We start from the raw sequence: 19834 nt of genomic DNA, 5'->3' as shown, positions 1-19834 counted from the left end.
TGAGCCCAGCGTAACGTTATGTTTTCCCCCCACCTCTAAATCTGCATTAACTGATAAGAGTCTACGCGGTGAAATCACGGAACCCAACCTTGTTTAGGTATCCTTAATAATACCTAAAATAAGGGCATGATTTTAGTAATTGGTTTAATGAAGCATTTCAGTGAAAACTTTACTAATTCCTGGTACTGATGGCAAAGAAAAAAAAGCAGGCAGTAGGAAGAAAAAAGAACTTTGCTTGTTCTTTATTTGGAATAGATGCAAAATATTTTTTAAAACTGTATATTCCATGTTGCTCTGTTAAAACAAGGAAGGTATTTCTACAAAGAGGTTGAAAAAAAAAAGCCCTTTGAATTCTTGAGTGTTAAGCAGCTAACTGTAAATTACTATTATACTCTTCCTCTCAAAATATCTCCTTGTGCAACTCAAAAATATGCAGTTAGAATTTTCTTCCCCCCCCCCCAACTATCATTTTATTTGATAATACATCATTTGCTTTGCCATTCCAGGGTTTCAGAGTAAAACCTTTTGTGGGATTCTGCTATTGTTCTCCTTGAACTACTTAGAAAAAGCACTGAACTACCTTCTGTGCTTGCTCAGGTAGTTTCCTGTAATGAGGTGATATAATTTAACACTTACCATAATACATTTTATCCATCTATTGTTTGCTAAATAATTCCTGCAATAACACTTTTATTCTTTCCATAATTCTTTAGGGTAATGCTGGAGGAATAATATTTTTACTGCAGTGATTGATGTTGGATTCTCCAGCATGAATAGACCCTGCGAACACAGGTTATTGATAAGCATAAAAAAAAGCCCTATGAAAAGAATATCAGGGATCAAAGGGTTAATACCATTTTATGAGGTTGTAAAAATCTACCTCAAGAATCTTGTGTTAGCAATATTCTTTGTGTAAGATGTATGTTATTAAAACAAGTAGCAGCATCTGAATTAAAGTGACAGTATGATGGATGACTAGTGAAGTGGAATCAGAGTCGTTTGCAGCATTTTGGGCTAGATGTGGGAATTCTGCCTCAGAGGTAGAGCGCTTGGCAGACGCATTGATTCCAGGCTGACGCATGTTCATAAATATGCCCCTAGAGAGGTGTGGCCTAGCAGAATTTACAAAATTATGTTCATGAATTATTTAACATTTATTTATGGATGCTATATTTAAACAGCATTTGCAAAGGCGAATGGACCATAGCATACGTAGTGATCTTTAGATAATGCAAATTCTGCACAAGACGGAAGCAGTTTGCATGCTTCATGGAGAGGCTAAGTCTAGCAGAACTAGGTAAGTGATATGTCAGTGTTGTGTCTTTATACATCACAGTCTGCTGCACCCCAGAGAGACTGACAATTCCAGGAAATACCTGACAAGCTGGCAATTACGACCTCTGCAAAAGAGATGCCACAGTGCTGGTGAAGAGTCCTCCTTTAAGAAATAGACTCCAAACTTGCTTCTGCAACCACCGTGGCTGAGAATGTGCTCACAAAATAGGCAGTGAACAACCAGCTGTCGACTGCTGTATGGCTCCACTGATCTTGATATCAGACTGCTTGATATTATTATTGCAACACAAGAGGTGCACATTTAAGCACTTATAAGCCTGAAATGCAAAAGTTAGGCTGCACAGGAAAATTCCAGCCTTTTCTGTCATGCATGTATGTAACTCACAAGCCTTTATTATGTAATCAAGTTCTCCCAATCAATACCACAGATTTTTCTCTGCTAGATACACACAAACTGCTCAATACACTTGGAAAGCACAGGATGAACCCCTACTGCACAATGAAAACACAGCTATAGCAAAAATTAAAGACGAAATGTCATGAAATAAAACAGCATCTCAAGGTAAATCTGTATATTGTACTCTGGAAGGGAATTACCTTGAAGGAAAGGAAATGTTTCATTTAGTGCTACACTGCTAGTTTAAGGTTTACCCTCTATTTACACTCTGTTATAGTCTTCTGTTGTGTCATTTCTTGATCTTCAAAAGACAATTTTACATTTAATTTTCACAGTAGGGGTTGTGAACAATACCATCATGTAGAAACCCTGTTTTGTTTTGTTTTGTTTTTCTTTCTCATCCTAAGTGGTTGGTTTACAATGGAAGACTCTACAAGAGCTATGAACAGGAAATGTACCAGGCTATAAAAAGTTCCCTCTTGGTCCAGAGAAGTATTTCTTAGGTGATGGTATGTACCAAAAATGAGTGTAATGGCCATGTACAAAGCAAGCATTCTCCTCCCTTACACTCTTTATCTCTCTTTGCTGCTCCAACCAGTAAGTAGTTTTGGATGCTTTCATACTGTGTCCACACAGACCAAAAATCTCAGGGGAGATGGAAGGGAAAGTTCTTTACTGCCATAGACACTTGGTCTAATATGGCTACATGGCTGGCACCACTGTTTAGGTCCATGCAGCTCTAGGCACTTTAGCATTCCTCTAACAGGGCTGGTAATCAGGTGATTTCTTTGGCAAATTGCTTTCATTGGCATTTTCTGAAATAAACTCCCTAAGAATACTGGGTTTTACTACTTAATTTAGGAATTTAAGGCCTTAGGGATGCCACCCTGCCCATGGGATACTCTGAAGAGGGATCATCTTTCAATAAAAGCTCTAGGAGCCTGCCATTCCTCGACTCCCTGAGACCTTAACAGTCTGTACAGTTGGGATATGCTCTCCATTATCTATCAATCCTATTTGCTACCATCTAATTTCACTATTTTTTCTTCTATGTCAGAGGGACACAAAGGAAAAATTATTCCCTTTCTCTGTGCAGTCTCCCTTTATACGTTTGATACCTGTGATCAAGCCTTCTTAGCCTTTTCTTAGTCTCAACAGCCCTAACGTGTTCAGTCTGTCCTCAAGGACTATATTTGGCAAACCTCCAAGCAGTCTTCTTGCTCACTTTGCAACCTCTCCCACTGGGGCATTTTTTCTCCTTATCACACCCAAAAGTCAGCACGCCACCACAGCCAGTCTCGCCAATGCTTTGCAAAGGAGATGAATGCCCTTCATCATCTCAATATGCATGCCATCTTCCCCACCCTCAATATGGTTGGTTGTTTTCCCCATAACAGGCTTATTTTCAGCTACCAAGCTGTTCGTCCTTTCTGAACCCTCCTCATGAAACAGGCATTTTCTGGCTCGTGTTTTTCAGAGTATTCATTTCCACCTATGCTCATTTGCAAATTCAAGAAATTTAATATCCATTTCATTATCCAAATCATTAATGGAAGTGTGGAAATGGTCCTAGACAGAACTTATACAGTACCTCCTTCCAGGTTGACAATGATTCACTGGTAGCTAGCCTAAGTTGTTATTTTTCTAACTCACTTTGCAATCACATGAAAGCAGTTTTCCCTAAACTACATTGCTCAGGGGAATAGTTCACAACAATGTTTTTTAAATCTGCCTCTTAAGTTTCAGGATAAAGGTTGACCAAAAATTGAATTTACTGAGCTAATGGGCATCCAGCACATCTTTTCCCAGAAGAAATGGAAGAGTAAGAAAGAGAAAACAAACAGAAAATCAACATTGTAGTCCGCATAGTTTTACTTTCTAACTTTAGTTTCACATCCAGCCTTGATGAAATCCATGTGCTTCAGATCTATGGTTTCAAGTCATGGAAGAGATGGGCTGCCCTTTGAAACTACAAACTTTGGGTTTCTCTGTACAAAAAGAATCACTCCATTCTTCTCATCATCAGTAGCATCACATTTTGCACATTTTGCTCAACCCCAGTGGAAACATAGAAAAGAAACACAACTCACGGCCACAGTTTTGGTGTCCCTCTCAAATACCAAGTCCCCTCCAAAGGTGCAGCTACAATGCCATGACATGCTGCCTCCATGGATGTAGGATGCAAATGAACAACAATAAAACCACCATCAGAAGGCTACCACAAATCCTCTGTCTTCCCATCTCTTTTCAGTGGGAGGACATGGTCTTGCTCATTGTGACTCTGAACAGGAAGACTGACTTCACTAACTGTCCATCCAAAACCCCTACAAATCTGATACGAAAATATGGAAATATTTCTCTCCTTAAAGGAACATTTCAGACAACACTGCTCTGCTGCATAAGAAACATGTGTTTCTACTGAGGATTATACCACAATTTTCTCCAATTACCTTACTATAGGGGTCAATTTATCAAATGCAAACTTTCCCACTAGAGACCTTGGAAACTGTACACATTTTCACTCTGTTCCATTAAGGTTTTATTTTAATACTATATAACTTCAGCAGTCAAAGGTGGTGTTAAAATAAAAACAAAATGAAGCAAACTCTCTGCATTAAACTTTCCAGTGTCAACACAAAGGACTTATAAGTCATAATATTGCATTTGTATTAATTGTGCACTATCAAATGGCACTTCTGGCAGTAAGCACAAATTTAAAGTTGGGGTTGGGTTTTAGGTTTTCAAATGCTGGCTAAAGGGTATTAATTTACAATTTCATTATTTTAAACAGGACAAACTGCTGGCTCTGTTCTCTACATCAATTCCTTTAATTAAGAACAATTTTCTCCAGTTCTGTGATGTTCCTATTCTAATAGGCAGTTGCAAATCTCAACTCCCCTAAAGTTTAGAGATGTTTCAATGTGGTGAATCCAAGCTTGGATTACTATCCAGAAGTTATTGGATGCAAACTATTTTGATTTTCCAATATATTTTTCCCTGCTGCATCCTCTTTTCATCTGGAAGCAACTCCTGTCTCTTTTCTAATGGATGAGGTGAACTCGTATAAGTGAGCTTATGATTTCTGCTCTTCGCTTGAGTGGCAGAGAACTAAATGGAAAAATTCTCCCAAAAGTTTAAATGAATTGCGTGGATTTTGCAATAGTGAAATTACTAGTGCTCAGTGGATTTCTCTTAAATGTTGCATGCCAAAGAAATAAATCATGAATGATCGGGGTAGTAGGATTTTTGTTATCAGATAAATCACCATTTATTTGGGTTCTCCAACTTTCCTTCCTTTTCAGGGTTTGGACTTTTTTATTTTGATTTTTAGTTTACTGACAGCAAGAAATGTCTCTGAGCTGGAATATCCAGGCCTGACTTGAAAGCAGCATTTCAAATACTTCTCCCTCTCTTTAAAAAAACCTCAGACTTTCTGCAGTGGTTGGAGTGCTTCCTTTGGTTTCCAAGTATTTAACCCATCCAGTGTGGTCTCTTTGATGGACTAGAAATATTTCTCAAGGAATTCAGAGAAATTATCTTACTTTTTAAACACGGCATGCTTCAGAAGTAAATATTAGAATTGGAAACTAAGATTTTTTAATTCTTTTTACAAGTTGTTGGTATGTTCCTATTCAATTAATTTTTGTACTTTTGAAAGAAGGTGGATAATTTCCTGTAAAATAAACTCAGCAGAATTAGAGCAGCAATGTGCTCTGTTTAATTTCTATGGAGGGTGGGGAAGGAGGAAATCCTCTTACATACTGATGATGGGTGGATTTGTGACAATTTAAACTGCGAAGTACCAGGATCTTAAGACTAACAAAATATTAATAATTAATATAAGTCCTGACATCTCAACCTAAAAGGTATGGAAGTGCTTTATAAACTACCAGAAAAATCTATATTTTCTACTATCTCCCTTGCTTCTTTGCAGACAGCAGAGCTAAATCATTTTACACGTCCCTGGTACAACTTTGGCCCTACATAGCTTTTGCATTTTCCTAATATAAGTCTGAGTAAAGACACTGAGTCAAATTGCTCCCTTTATGGAAGCCCAGGGAAAATGCAATGCACCTTACAAAGCAAACAGAGTCTCACCTTTAGGACACTCTGATTCAATGCTCAGATTCAGTGCTAACAACATAAGAACTTCTGCTGAGGACACTGAAGACTTTAGGTACATGCATGTACTGAAATGTTCTCAGTCATTTTTCACATAAAATTTGTGGTAAAATATTTGGTACCAGCTTCGTTTGTGTCACAGGGGAGCTTAATAAACACAAAAGAAATCGGGTCACAAAGAAGCTGGGTTGCAGAGATAACTGCATTTAAGGCTTTGAAGCCTCTGTGAGAGGACGAAAAGCTATTCTTCTCTGTAATTTCACTTTTTTTCCCACCCCAGGAAGACAGGGCTGCCACAAGTTATAGCTAAGGGCTATTGGGAGCAACAACGTGTATTAGACCTACAAACTAAAGCTCATTATAAGTGACACAGGAACACTACAGGTAATAGAAAAATCCTGGTTGAATTCCAGGGATTCTGAAGCAGATGTTACAGAAGAAATCGCAGCACCAGTGCAGTCAGTGGCAAAACACCTTTCAACATCACAGAAACCATGAACTTACCCAATATGTGTTGTTTTTTCACTTTTCCATCTCTCCACCTGCTTCATTTATCACTTTATTTATTCTATTGGATTTGTTGTCCTCTGACCCTTCACTGTACTTGGAGCCACAGTTTCTCCCAGACAAAATCCAAACTCAATAATGGTCAAGATTGAGGTGAACTTTTGAACTCACAAGGATTTAATAGGTTCAAAATTAAACATGAATAAGAAAGCACCTCAGTTCAAGTTATTGTCTTCCTACATTCACTACTTCTGATTTTATTCTCTAGCCAATTACGTGTGCAGATTTAATCATGTGCAAAAACAATGTACAAGGATGGGATTGGAGCCATAATTTGTAAACATACGTATAATTGCCATTGACATAAAGTTTGCACTGAAAGCCTTTCAACAAGTTTGATGAAAAAAAACCACCAAACTTCAGCATTTGGGCCTTTGGCAACAAACCCGGGCTGCTACTGTAGACCCACAAAACACTTCCTGTAGTAAAACAAGTACAGCTTCAGCAGAGAGAAGTGAATCCGATGCTGGTCTGACATAGTAGCACGGTTTTGGATTTCATTATTCTTCACGAACATATTGGATATCATTAAAAAAAGATTACGTTGCCAGTCTTCTTGCTATTGAGAAAAGAAGGCAAACAGAGTGCTAACATCTTCTGAAAGTGGTCATTTCTGAGGCTGATGCAGGAGCTGGCTTCCTCATCTCCCAGTGGCTTGGTGTGGAGAGGTCACTAGTGCTGGAGCAGGGAAGGGACTGGCATGAGGACTGAGAAAGGCACCAGTGAGGAGTGGAAAGGAGAATTTAAGTCTTCTCACAGCCTATTGGCTGTGGACAATCACTCAGAGTGACTGCCAGAGCAGAATAAAACGTCCATCTGCTATGCCCTGACCACCCGGCACTTCAGAAATGGTGCAACGTATTTAGGGACAGAAAAGTCACTCTTTATCAAGTATATATTAAGGAAGTCTGCTTTACTTTTTTCTCTCTCCCTCTTCAAGAACTTTTGGGTGGGGTAATATTGCTCCTGCATGCCCAGAGAGGCACAGTCATTATGCCCTGGCTCCTTCCCATCCCTCCCCGCAGCCCAGGGCCACAGGCAAGCTGTGTAAGGAGCACAGGGTCCTTAAAAGAGCCTAGCAAACAAATGGCAGACAGCACAATTCTCTACAATGTGGTACAACCTTCCCAAGATACATTCCCCAAAATCCCAACAGACAAATCCCACTGGCAGTGCTGGCAATGGAGTTTCCAGAGGACCTGAGAGATGGAAAGAGGGAAGTCATACTAGTAGGGAGGCAGGGTTTGCAAAACCCTGTGTAAAGAATTCAGCCTGTGTTGGCAGCTTACTGAGAGCAATCTGGGGCCAAATCATCCCTATGGAAGCTTAACAGCACTGACAGCAAGCTGAAGCGGGTCAGTTATGCAGACAGAGTGAGGAGAATCCACAGGGGAAAGATCAGAAGTTCAGCGCTTGCAAAGTCCTTCTCTGCTCCAAGGACAGACTTTGGCCGAACATGCTGCAACTCGGGATGAGTTCTAGCTTCTGACATACAACTTCTGCTGAGGATTTTAAGGTGCCTTGTTGGTTATTAATGCAGATTCAAGTCTAATGAAAATTGATATTGCTTCCTATGCCTGTGAATTTCCTAACTTGAGCTGCATGTAGAAGCCAAGCTCTGCAGATTGCCTGAGAAAAAGTATGCTTTTCCTTCTTTGAGACAAAACAGAGTCTCCATCCTTGAACATCTGATAACACTTTGCATTAAGGATATCAGAAATACCTTTCTGGTATCCACCAGCACCTCAGATCATTGTCAATCTTGATCTACCATTTCTTTCACACTTCTGACACTTACAGCAATGTGATGAATTTGGCCCAACTTCTCTGGAATCCTTATAACATTCATTTTTAAGCTCACCTTCTTAGCTGACAGTGACAATAATATCACTGCAGTTTTTGTCACTGACTTCACAAATTAAATTGTAGATGTCAGAGTCCTTTTTTTTTGCTTAGAAACACACAAAAAAAGGAATTTCAGTCATCTTGAAAAGTTTAAAGAAATGAAACACGGGCATTATCAGTAAGGCAGGTAGGATGAATGCAGCAAAGGCAAAAGAAACGAACAGTTGTATAGGCAAACAGAGGCACTGAAACCATACAGCTGAAGTCTCCCATGTCCTTACCCGAAGTGCAAACTTTGCTGTCATCTATAAATCAAGCAGTTTATGAGGCTGCAATATTTACACTCTAATTAAAAAATCATAAAGCCAGACCCCTTCAGTTTGTAAAAAGAAGAACTCAGGATCTGCTACTGAAATGTGGCGTTAATCAGTAACTCCTAATGATCTGCTCCACAGTCTTAGAGGTTACATGCTTATTCAGCTACACATAACAAACAAGATAATGAGAGAAAGTGGGAGAAGGGAAGGGAATATGTTACAGCAAATGCAGGGCTTTGCTACCACCAGGACCTACTCCTGGCCCGTCCAATTGTCACATCACATTTTGTTTTCTTATTTCCAAAAGGCAGCAGATTTATAATGTAAAGCTTTGATAGCACATTACATACAGAATGATCCCGAGACATTTTCCGTGCGTGTAACCCCTGCAGGAGTCAAATATAGCCCCAGAGAAACACCTGCTTTTACCTTTATATGGTCAGCACTCCAGTCCCCTCCACATTAATGAAAAATGAGCCTTAAGAGTCAGTGTTTCCATGTAAGTTTCTCTGAATTCAGTAGGGAAATAGCTGATTTCTGAATCTGCCATTTTCTGCTTATGTAGTCAAAAAAACAGCTCTCTAGCAAAGGCTAGAGAAAACGAAGCAGTGTACAACACTGAAACAAAAATTACAAAACAATACGTCAGCCATAATTAGTGCTCCTAATTGTGCACTTAAAGCAACATTTATCATTTAAACCTCCTCACTAAAAAAAATAAATCAGACAGGGCCTGACACTCTCCCCCTTCATACTAAACCAGCCCCTGTCCCTGCCACATACAAAGCTGTAGGTCGAGTTTCACAAGGCTTAACTCTTTTCCAAAGCCAGATACCAGCTGGAAGAGGCAGCCCCTGAAGACAGGCTCTTTAATGGCACTTTCACAACATGGCCAGTCCATACTGAGGCCTCACCCAAACTTCTCATCTCACATCCACAGTTTTGCAGCTCTCACCAGTTTGGGGTGAAAAGGACAAAAGGCAGAGATTTAACTCCCTGGTACAGGCTGGGAAAAAAAAAAAAGTAATGTCTGCAATCTGTCGGTCACACCAAGATTTTAATTCTTTTCTTTCCCTCTTTTTGTTTTTTTATTTTTTTTCCCCCTTTAAGTTGACCATGGGTACAAAACTCCAGGTGAAAAATTGCAGACTTTATTTTTCAAATCCCTCCTTCTTATTCTTCTCCTCAAGCCTCCCGACCATCTAAAAAGAATCAAGGAATGGTTGTTTTAGGTGAATATGAGTTGGCTTATTGCTGTCACCAGTTATATGATGCTATCCAGAATGTATCATTAAAAAGACTCAACTAAATTACAGTTTTGACTCAGGTATTCCCAGCTCATATATTTTTGTCAGTATTTCAGACCGATAAGAATTAATGAGAGTCACAAGTGCATATTTATGTGACCACAGACACTTAAAAACAGTAATGATTTATCCTGGTTAACAGTGCAAATTAACAAAAAACATGCCAAAAAAAAAAAAATAGAACCATTTCAGATATTTTTTTTTCCTGTTCAAGCAGCTTCTGCAGAGGGAACATGGTGCTGTAGCAAAAAATGTAACAGCATATAGGAGGCAGGCCTAACTGCAACTGACTCAATCTTTAAAGCTGGAAAAGTCTTTTACCAAGAATCTCAGAGCTACCTTGGCCTTGATCACAGTAGTGCCTACAAAAGATGGGGTGTAAAAGGAGAAGAGAGGGAAAAAAATAATCGCAGTGAAACCAAGTGTGGGTTTACTTCACAAGGACCTTGATGTGCCCCTTGGAAGGGTCCAGTAACTTTCTGCACTGGCCGTGGCAAGTCTGCACCACTTGCCTGCCCTTTTTCAGGAGGAAGCATTCATTACGTAGAGTGAGGAAGGCAGCTCTATCGCTCCCCAATATCTATGCCAGAGTTCCACTCACCTTGGCAAAAAAAACCCCAAATGATATTGAAGGCAAGCTTGATCTGCTTTGATGAGCATAGAAATATCACTTGAAAAGCTTGCTAAATCTCTATCAGCAAAAATTAACACATGCCCTCCTAAGAAGCTTCCCATCTCCAAAAGATAAAAATAAAGGGGAGGGGGCAGGAACACTACTCTGCTGCAGTACGTGTAGATGAACTCACTTTTCAAGGTAACAATATACCAACGTACAGATAAGACTTCCTAGACATGCATCATTATGCCTTGCAGATTTTTTCCACACATGCACTTCCCAATCACTATCCTTTCTGGATTTTACAAAGTAAGCATGAAAGCTATTGTTCCAAGCCATTTCCAAGGAAAGCAGTTGAATGACATACCATAAAACATATGGGTCTCATTAACTTAAAATATTGCCTGTTTTAAACAGCCTCTTAGCAAATAACCATAGTTAAAAATTTAATTCCATTTTGCGACTCATGCTTTTACCGTTTCGGCTACAGTTTATCTTAATAATTATATTACCATTGCTTGTACTTTGTTTTGATGGTCAGGCTGCTGAAGCCAAATCCTTGCGACCTCCTGAAGGAGACTTCCACCTCCAGATTAAGCGTGGCTCAGGAGAGCATTGCTGGAAATAACTTACAAAGTTGGCTTTTTAGTCTTTTTTTTTTTTTTTTTTTCCTAATAGGCCCATTTTCATTCAGGGCCAAACACAGCTCCTTGGCAACAAAATGTAATCAAAGCAACTTGCTTCAAAGTTTAGGCATTTTCTGTCATGGCACTGTCTAATGGGCTTCAAACGCTGCTTTAAAAAAAAAAAAAAAACAAACCACAAAAACCTACACATAACACAAGTCTGCGTAAGTTTCTGTCGGAGTTTCTCAAAGCCAAGGCAGTCCTTTCTTGCTTTTAATGAAATTCCTTTCTATTTCTTCAGGTATGACTCCCCTTGGACATAGAGGGCATATTTTCTCCTTGAGTTAGGACAGCTTATGACAAATAATGATGAGGAATCAATAGACAGGAGGGAAATATTGGGTGAGAGGCTGAATGAATCTCAGAGATAAATTATTGACCACGGGCATGGCCCTCTCTCCTTTCTCTTATATGTTCGTATTCCATCTCACTAACAACCTGAAAGAAAATCAAATATTTTGTTTGGGGGCTTCACTAATATCAGCAACTTTTACTATCTTAATGGCATTTTTATTGATCTCAGCTTTAATGGGAGCTGTATATATTTGATGTTGGTCATTTAAAGTAGATGTGAGTAATAGACTTTCCCAGTGAGGATCATAAAGCAGCCCCTTGTCTGGCAAGCACAGGAAGCAAATAGAAGACAGCATTTAATCTACTGTTCTGCTGCAGTTATCGGGGCTGAGAGGGGAAAAAAAAATAAAATGTAAAGATTGGCTGTCTCCCCCCTTGCCCTCCCTGCATACCGGCTCTCGGGCACAGTGGTCATCAGCAAACTAACAACAAAAGGCCATTGGCGCAATGACCTTGGCTGTGGCATCACGCACTGGAGGAAAGAAATGAAGCCATTAGACTGAGGCGGGAGAACAGGTTATAAATCAAGCCATTTCCAATAAGCTGCTGTAATGGTCATCCATCATTGCCAACCACGGCGCACAGCAGACCATGGAGACATTGGAGCTGCTAAAGCTGAGACATAAACAATAATAATCCGGGCTTGATGTTTCAGCCCTTCAGGAAATTTAGGAACATTTGCTTTTCTTTTGTTTGTCAGAGGTGATATTTAAAGCGTAAGATGTAATAAATAGAGGACAGTTGACACATCAGTACAGTTTACAAGCACTGCATTCTGGGTGTGATTAAAGACGGAGAGGGGGGTGGGAGAAGTTGAATGCCAAAAATATCCAGAGCTTCTGTGATATGCAGTTCTCTTCCCAGCATGATATATTTAACCTTTTGGCTGCATTACACCTAATTTCTTTTCTTTTCTTTGAAAGCAAAGGTAAATTTCTTCACACATTTTCAATACACCCAGATTGCCAAGCAGGTTTTCAGGGGTGGAGGGAAAGCGATTAAAATCTGTAATTAGGTAACATGTGGGTAAGTGGAATTAGATATGCATGGACTGTACATTTTAATAACGTTTTATTGATCATTCTCAGTGGCAGAACATTACAGCAGCTGAACTATTTATGGTGAACATTTCAGGGATAAAAAAAATTATATCTATGTGCAAACAATTTTTTTTTAAAAAAACCACACTTCTAAATTTTACACCAGGACAAATAATATAACATAAAAATTATGTATATGATGCTAAATCTTTCACTACTAACAGAAGAAGCAGTTTCTTTGAGCCTCAGCGCATGCAATAAACATCAAGCTTATTCTACCAGGAATTTTCACAATTTAATCTTTTGCTATGGAATAAGGCAACTTTGCATTGCTTGCATATCCCTACTTATCCCAAGATGCTTTATTTGTTTGCCATAAGGACGGCTGCAGTTTTATTAGACAGAAATGTATTTATCAACATATCTTATGTCCCACTTTAGTATCAGGACACACTGTGCTGATGGTGGTTGTTTGGGGGAAGAAGCAGAACCACAAAGACAGGCAAAGAAGACAACAATATCCAGAGCACTCATTTCATAGTGGTCTATTCTCTTCCAAAATATAGGGAGACTGTTTTTTTGGGGTTTTTTTTGTTTTTTTTTTTTTTCTTTTTTGTGGCAAGAGGGGCAACATACAGTATTTTTAATTACTCTGGGAATCATTCAATCTAGTGAGTGCTATAGGGCCATAATAGTGGCCAGTGACCCATGTACACTTACAGTTTCCATAAAGGCATAGGCTTAAATCCTGGATTCATGACACTCCCTGAGATTTTCCACTTCCTTTTCACTTCAGTGAAGACAGATACCTGCCACAGATTCCCCAACAAGCACTAATGTGACCTTGCAGGGAGGCCTCCTATATAAAACAGGATAATAGGAAAAGCAAATATATCCCTTTATTATAAGCAAGAAACAGAATTCCTTCAAGGTACTTCCATCAGATTGTTGAAGGCACCGATTCACATTTCCTGCAAAAATATGTAGGTTTGCCAGGAAGACATGAGGTTCATCCCACCAATGGACACTTGTTGGGAGGCTTTTAGCTCAGTTTACAGTAGTACCTCAATCATCAATGGAAAGAGGCACATGCCTCCAGTGAGAAACTTGCCTCGTCTTATGCATCTGGGTGCATCAAGTGGGATGACTTGCCCCTTGGGGATACCTGTCTCTCTCCACTGACTACTGTAGGAATCAAGATTACTCATTAACTAAATCTTCAGCAACTGCGAGAAGGTAGGACAGGAACAGGTAGGAACAGGTTAAAGGCAACAGAAAATACACAATCTTTAGTGAGTAATTTAACTGCCTTTTCTCTCTCATGGGGTAGAGAACATGCGGCACAGAACATACAGCAGGTTTCTTCAGCCTTTTTCTGGAGTAGGGCAACACGGCAAAAGACAGTTTGCTGCCAAAGTGGTATTTCTGTCCAAACCCCAAACTTCTTCACAAGATCAAGTTCTTCAGTGTGGCCAAGAGCCACCTAAAACGCTGCCTAGAGACTGACAGATTTCTTCTGGCCCACTTGTAGTACCCAAACCCAGTAAGTGCCACACTGCCTAACACACCCAGTCCGTTCATGAGTAGGGGGGGAAGACACTTTCGTCTGCCCTCTTCTTCCCTCAGTGCACTGTATGAGGCAGGCCAGAATTTTTATCTTTCCACTGTAAACTATAATACCTGGTTTAAAATTATATTACAAGCCATTAATACAAACGGAGGGTTTGGGAGGATTTTATAACCCACAAGAGATGACACTCATAGGTTATGATGTCATTCAAACCACTTGATAATATAGTGTACTGGCTTGCAATATTCCAAAAGCAGCTATTAAACTAAATATAGATGAGGAACATGTTGCTACAACAACACAAAATATTATGAACAGCAGTTCTCAGAAATAGATGGCTACAAACCTGATTTTTATTTATCTGTTTAGTCACTTCTTTTTCACGTGGGGTAAAAACAACTGCTTCAGTCCTGTGAAGGTGCTTACACTGCAGATTGAATTTAAAATCACCACAGTGAAAAAAATAAAAGGCCAATCAAACACTGAGGTAATCCTAGAAAGAAAATATATATATATTTAATGTATGCAAACTACAACACTTCTAGACAGAAATAAATCAGCCATGGCCATTTAAGGTAATTTAGTTGCATTACCTTTCTTCTCATACCAAACTTAAGAGCAATAAAAAGAGAAAATGTAAATAGTAGTTCCTACACTTTTGTAAGCCACTATTATCAAAACAGAGTGCTTTAATTATATTTCAAGACTAACGTATGGGCTGGGTGACAAGATTTACTGGAGGTCAATGCGAGCAATAACCATTTTTCTTCCCAATGAAAAATAATACCATCAATGGGAGTTGTTAGAACTATTAAAAGTGCTGAATTTAAATGTTTCTGTAGGATCTTTAATCAGAGACATTTGGTCATTCTGGTTCGAGGTAAAGATATAAACCAGTTACCACAGTTATAATGATGATTTTCATTATTTAATATTATTATTATTTTATATAATTACTTATATTTAAAACTACTCTGTTTTCAGCCCTGTATTACAACAGGGTGGATCTTAGCCAAATACTGCTTTCTCCTAAAGGGCATCACGTTTCAGAGAAAAAGGCCGAAACGGCTGTGCCTCTATACTTTCCTAGAAAGACTTTACAGGAAAGGGAAACAACCCACTTCAAGCAGTGTTCTGGGAGGAAGAAAGATCCCTGCCGAACAAAAGATGACACCAGTGGAGTCAGACCTTGAATTTACTGGGTCAGCAAAGTGAGAATGCCATCATAGCTAGATATAAAGTCCACGAGGCTGGAGTTAGGAGGATGAACTCCATTTTCAGCAGTGGGTTTTCCACTGGGCATCTTTCGAATCAAGTAAAACTCCTCCTCAGCCAAGGGTCACACAAGAGATTTCAAGACCAACATTTGATCCAGAGTCTCAAACAGGAACATTGCCCGAGTAAGACAAGAATATGAAATATTTAGCTATTCTCTAAATAACCAGAATCTGGTTTCTTGGATTTATTGTGGAATACAATGAACTCTACCTTCTGAGCTGAACATGGAAGTCTGGCATGAACTAGCCAAAGCAGGGCAGTGTGATGCTTTTTTTTATGGTTCAGTTGAATATTCTCTCTCATAACTGAACTTTTGAACATGTTTTAAAACAAATGTAACAGATTGTCTTCTCATAAGCTGCTGTTTAAAGATTTAATTATAACAAATATTTTTAAGTATTTATAAATAAAATATTAATTGCTTAAAATGACATTTTAATGTGGGGCTACGTGTCCAAGGAACGCTGGGATATATGATGCAATCTTAGTTTGAGATTCATGAAGTCAGAGGCAGTAACAGCAAGCAGTGAGAGTATTACGAATAATCCAAGCACTAAGAACCTTCAACATCATTTGAGTGATAGTAACAAGAGAAGATGCTGCTCCAAAGGACATTATTCCCTTATATGGAAAGCTACAGAAATGAGTAATGATGGTGACCTGAATGGACAATTGTACTTAGAGATTCGTGGGTTTATAGGCCTTTGACTGGTAGAATTACAAGTTGAGATTCTGGTGACAGTGAGAGGAAAAGGAAACCATTTAAACCAAGAGATTAGCTAACACCCTTTGTTTTCTGTTCATGGTGGTGTGTCAACATCTTTGGGGAGAAACAGAACAGTTTAAGAATTAGATTCTGAATACAAGGGACCAGGAGCTTCCTACTGACTTTCTGTCAAAACTGTCCTATATTTTGTTAAGTCACGGAGAGGCAAGCGTGTCCCAACCCATGAGCAGCCGCACAGTTTGAGCAGGGACCAAGTGACATACTTGGTGGGTTTCTTGAGAGAAAAAGGAAGCTCCAAACATTATGACTACTTCACTTAAATGTGCATATTGTCAGTAGGATTCTTCATAAGCACTCACCATTTGGCTAAATCTGCTTTCCATGTAATGAGAGCAGACAGTGTTTCAAATGTAGTTATTAATCGAACCCTATAAAATATACCTCTCTACCTAGGAAAAAGCTTCATGTGCAGACAAGCACATCATATCTCAATACCACTAGTTTTCATCAGTAAAATATTCTGTAGGCCTTCACCTTACTATTTCACCTCTGGGCTGCTCAAAAGAATTAACCCTATGTACACTGTCTGCCAAAAAGAAACCAAAACCACATTTTCATTTCTTTTGTTCCATCTTAGTTGTAAGTGCTCAGCACAGGATATATGCTCGGTCCAAAGAATTATGGCCACACGATACTCATGACAGCTGGAGAAAAGCACTATGTTTGGATACATAAGTGTGGTAAGGTCCACAACACACCCTCAAACGGTGCCAGTGTCAATTACCTCTGAGCCTCTCCAACAGCTTCTGACAGGGCGGTGAGAAAGTACCATATTAATCTACTTAAAGCTAGACCGGACAAAGTGCTAGAGAATATACTGTACATGGGAAAAGAAGTCTCTGTCAGCAAGGGCAGGGATGAGATGATCTAAAGCAGAAGAACATTTCTGTCTCTGATTTTTATAATTCTCTGATACATGTTCTAAAAATAATAGGTCTAAAGTTCTAACGAACAATTTTGAACACTTCTTTGGAACTAACAGACCAATAGTATAACTCATGATGCTCATTGCATAGAAGTACATATAAACTGAAATAAGGACAAAACAACTAAATCAAATAATTTTACCTCTACTATTTGAGACTCTGAGGGGGCATTATTTCTGGAAAGGTTCTTCCTCTTGGTTAATACCATTACATAAGACATTCTTGGTGGAATAAAAGAGGGGAGAACCACACGGAGAGCCAAATATTCGAGATCATTAATTGGGGTCAAATTTTCCAAGCAGGTAGCCAAAACACTATCCAACATGGATACATGACCTATTTACCTTTAGTGAACACCTGAAACCACAGATAGAGGCCTGCTCAAGTTGCAGTGAAAGTGCCAACAAAGAGGGGTAACTTATGGGACCCTGGTGAAAGGTGTGAATCACCACCTTTTAAGTCAGTGCAATGACTCATATCTTTCTAAGCTCGTGGTAAACCTGAGTAGCTTGTTGAGCTGGTGGCCACATAAGGAGGCATGGGATTTGTCAAAGCAAATACCAAAGTTCACGAGATCATTTTGAGAATTTGGCCTTTCAGCCTACTTTGCTGTGTAAGCCAGCCATTGACTCCAGTGGGCCTTATACCTGAACTGAACATGGTGTGACAGCAGATAAAATGTTTGTTAAAAGTCTGTTTGAAGCCTGCTGTGTTGCTGGAAGATGTGACAATATACACAAGCTAGCAATTAGCTTGTAGGGTAAGCAGGTCAGTTAAACACCACTTACTGAGTAATAAGATCTTGCACCACATATTGCTGCTTCACAAAGTTATTGCTAGTGACAAGAAACCACATCATTACATGTGGTCATCTGCAACCTCAAGGAAGATCGCTGAGAAGAGGAAGCTGCTGTTTAAAGAAGTATCAATGAACACATGCCGAATAATTTCCCTCTTTTTATGTACACCATGCCTGCTTTCTGCGGTCAAGAATTCTTTTTTTACAGTATGCAAAAGGGAGTTTGGTTAATAGCCTATGTTTGTTGAAGGGATGTGATTAGCATATAGATAGTTGATATTCAGAGGAATTCATATTCAAACTGGGAAAACAAGCCAGAGCAAGACATATTTAACTCCTATTATCAGCATTCTCTTCAGAGATCTCTTATCTCCAAGGTTTGCACACTTGAAGCAGGCAGGACTCCCACCCCCAAGACAGAGGTTAGGACATTTACCTGTCCCCACCCTCCCACCTCTTCTCCATAAGCAATCACGGTGCTGTGGACTGACATTGCTAAAGCATGAGGTTGTTTCTCACAACACAATTTTCAGGGCAGCATGTGCAGAGGGAAACTAGGTAACAGTCATGATTGAAATACCTGCCATCCTCTCCTGAGTGGATGTAAGTCGGGTATAAAAAAGGCCAAAACATGATAGAGTGGAAATACTTTGCTAAACTAAGACAAAACATTAAAAGCCTATTAAGGAACCCTTCCCAATTCCATTGTGAAGTAAAAGAGTTTTGGGATCTCCAGCACTGCTGGTGAAAATGTTTTCAAATCAAAACAGTAATTGACAGAAATACAAAAGAGAAACTTCAATTTTGTGCCTTTCCTGACTCTTCTTTCATCTTCAAGTATGAAATTTAGCATTGAGATGATTCAACACATGCAGAAAAAGACATTTTAAAAAATCCACTAATTCTAATCCTTAACTACCTAATTTTATACAATGCTATTTTAATGTCAAGCTGTAGAGAATAGGCTTCAAGCACCGACCTGTTCAGAAATTTCACACAGAAATTTCCTTTGCTATCTCCATTTGAAATATATTGTCTTTGTGATACTTCTCTGAAAAACTGACCAGCTAAAGCAAACTCACTCTGACAGAAGGATTTTTGAAGCTGTTATTTTAATCTTAACGTTTACATACCTGTCAGAGGATAGCACGTTCATAGCCTTTACTATTGTTCACAGATTCTTTTTTCCAAAGTCTACACATAGGTCTCAAGGGTTCTTGCTCCTCAAGGCAAATTGCCTCTGAGTGTTTAGGTTCACCTCCAGCTCCGTATATTTTACTTTTCATATGTCTCTTTCTTTGTGGTTTTCTTCCTCTCTTTTCCTTATTTTCAACTCCTGACCAGGACCCTTAAAGGAAAGAAAAAAGACACTTAGATACCATGGTGATGGGTGACCTTATAAAAACACAGATAAATAGACAGAGGTATTGTAATGTTTCCTTCACACTGTCTGACTGTGCTACAGCTGGGTGAAAACATTTGTTCTACAAATAAAAGAAAACCTTTCAAACATTACTTTGGCTCCAGTCTTGTTTCCAATGATGTAGCTAAGGATAGGAGCTGTGTCCTCACGGGCCCTTCACCTAGTCAAGAACTGAAGACGAACTAGTTAATGGAGAGGTGTCAGTACAGCCAATTGATTGACTCTTCCATACAAGAGTTGATGTTTTGCAAAGATGAGGAGCTTCAGTTTAGGCAGTTTATTTGTGGGTTTCAAATCTATAACCTCAACTCTTTACTCCCTCCAGACCTTGAACATAGTGATTTCTTTTCATCATTACAATATATTTTGAAGCATTTTAGTGCATTGGTTGTAAATGTTTTTTGACAGCAAAAAGAAGAGTTCTCAGAAAACAAAGGGAAAGCAGTAAAAAGAATGTTTAAATAGGATAAAATCATACTTAAGTTTATACCGTGTTAAATTACA

This window comes from Cuculus canorus, chromosome 3 (genome assembly GCF_017976375.1).
Source record: "Cuculus canorus isolate bCucCan1 chromosome 3, bCucCan1.pri, whole genome shotgun sequence".
Taxonomy (NCBI): domain Eukaryota; kingdom Metazoa; phylum Chordata; class Aves; order Cuculiformes; family Cuculidae; genus Cuculus; species Cuculus canorus.
Note: the sequence above shows the minus strand (reverse complement) of the source record.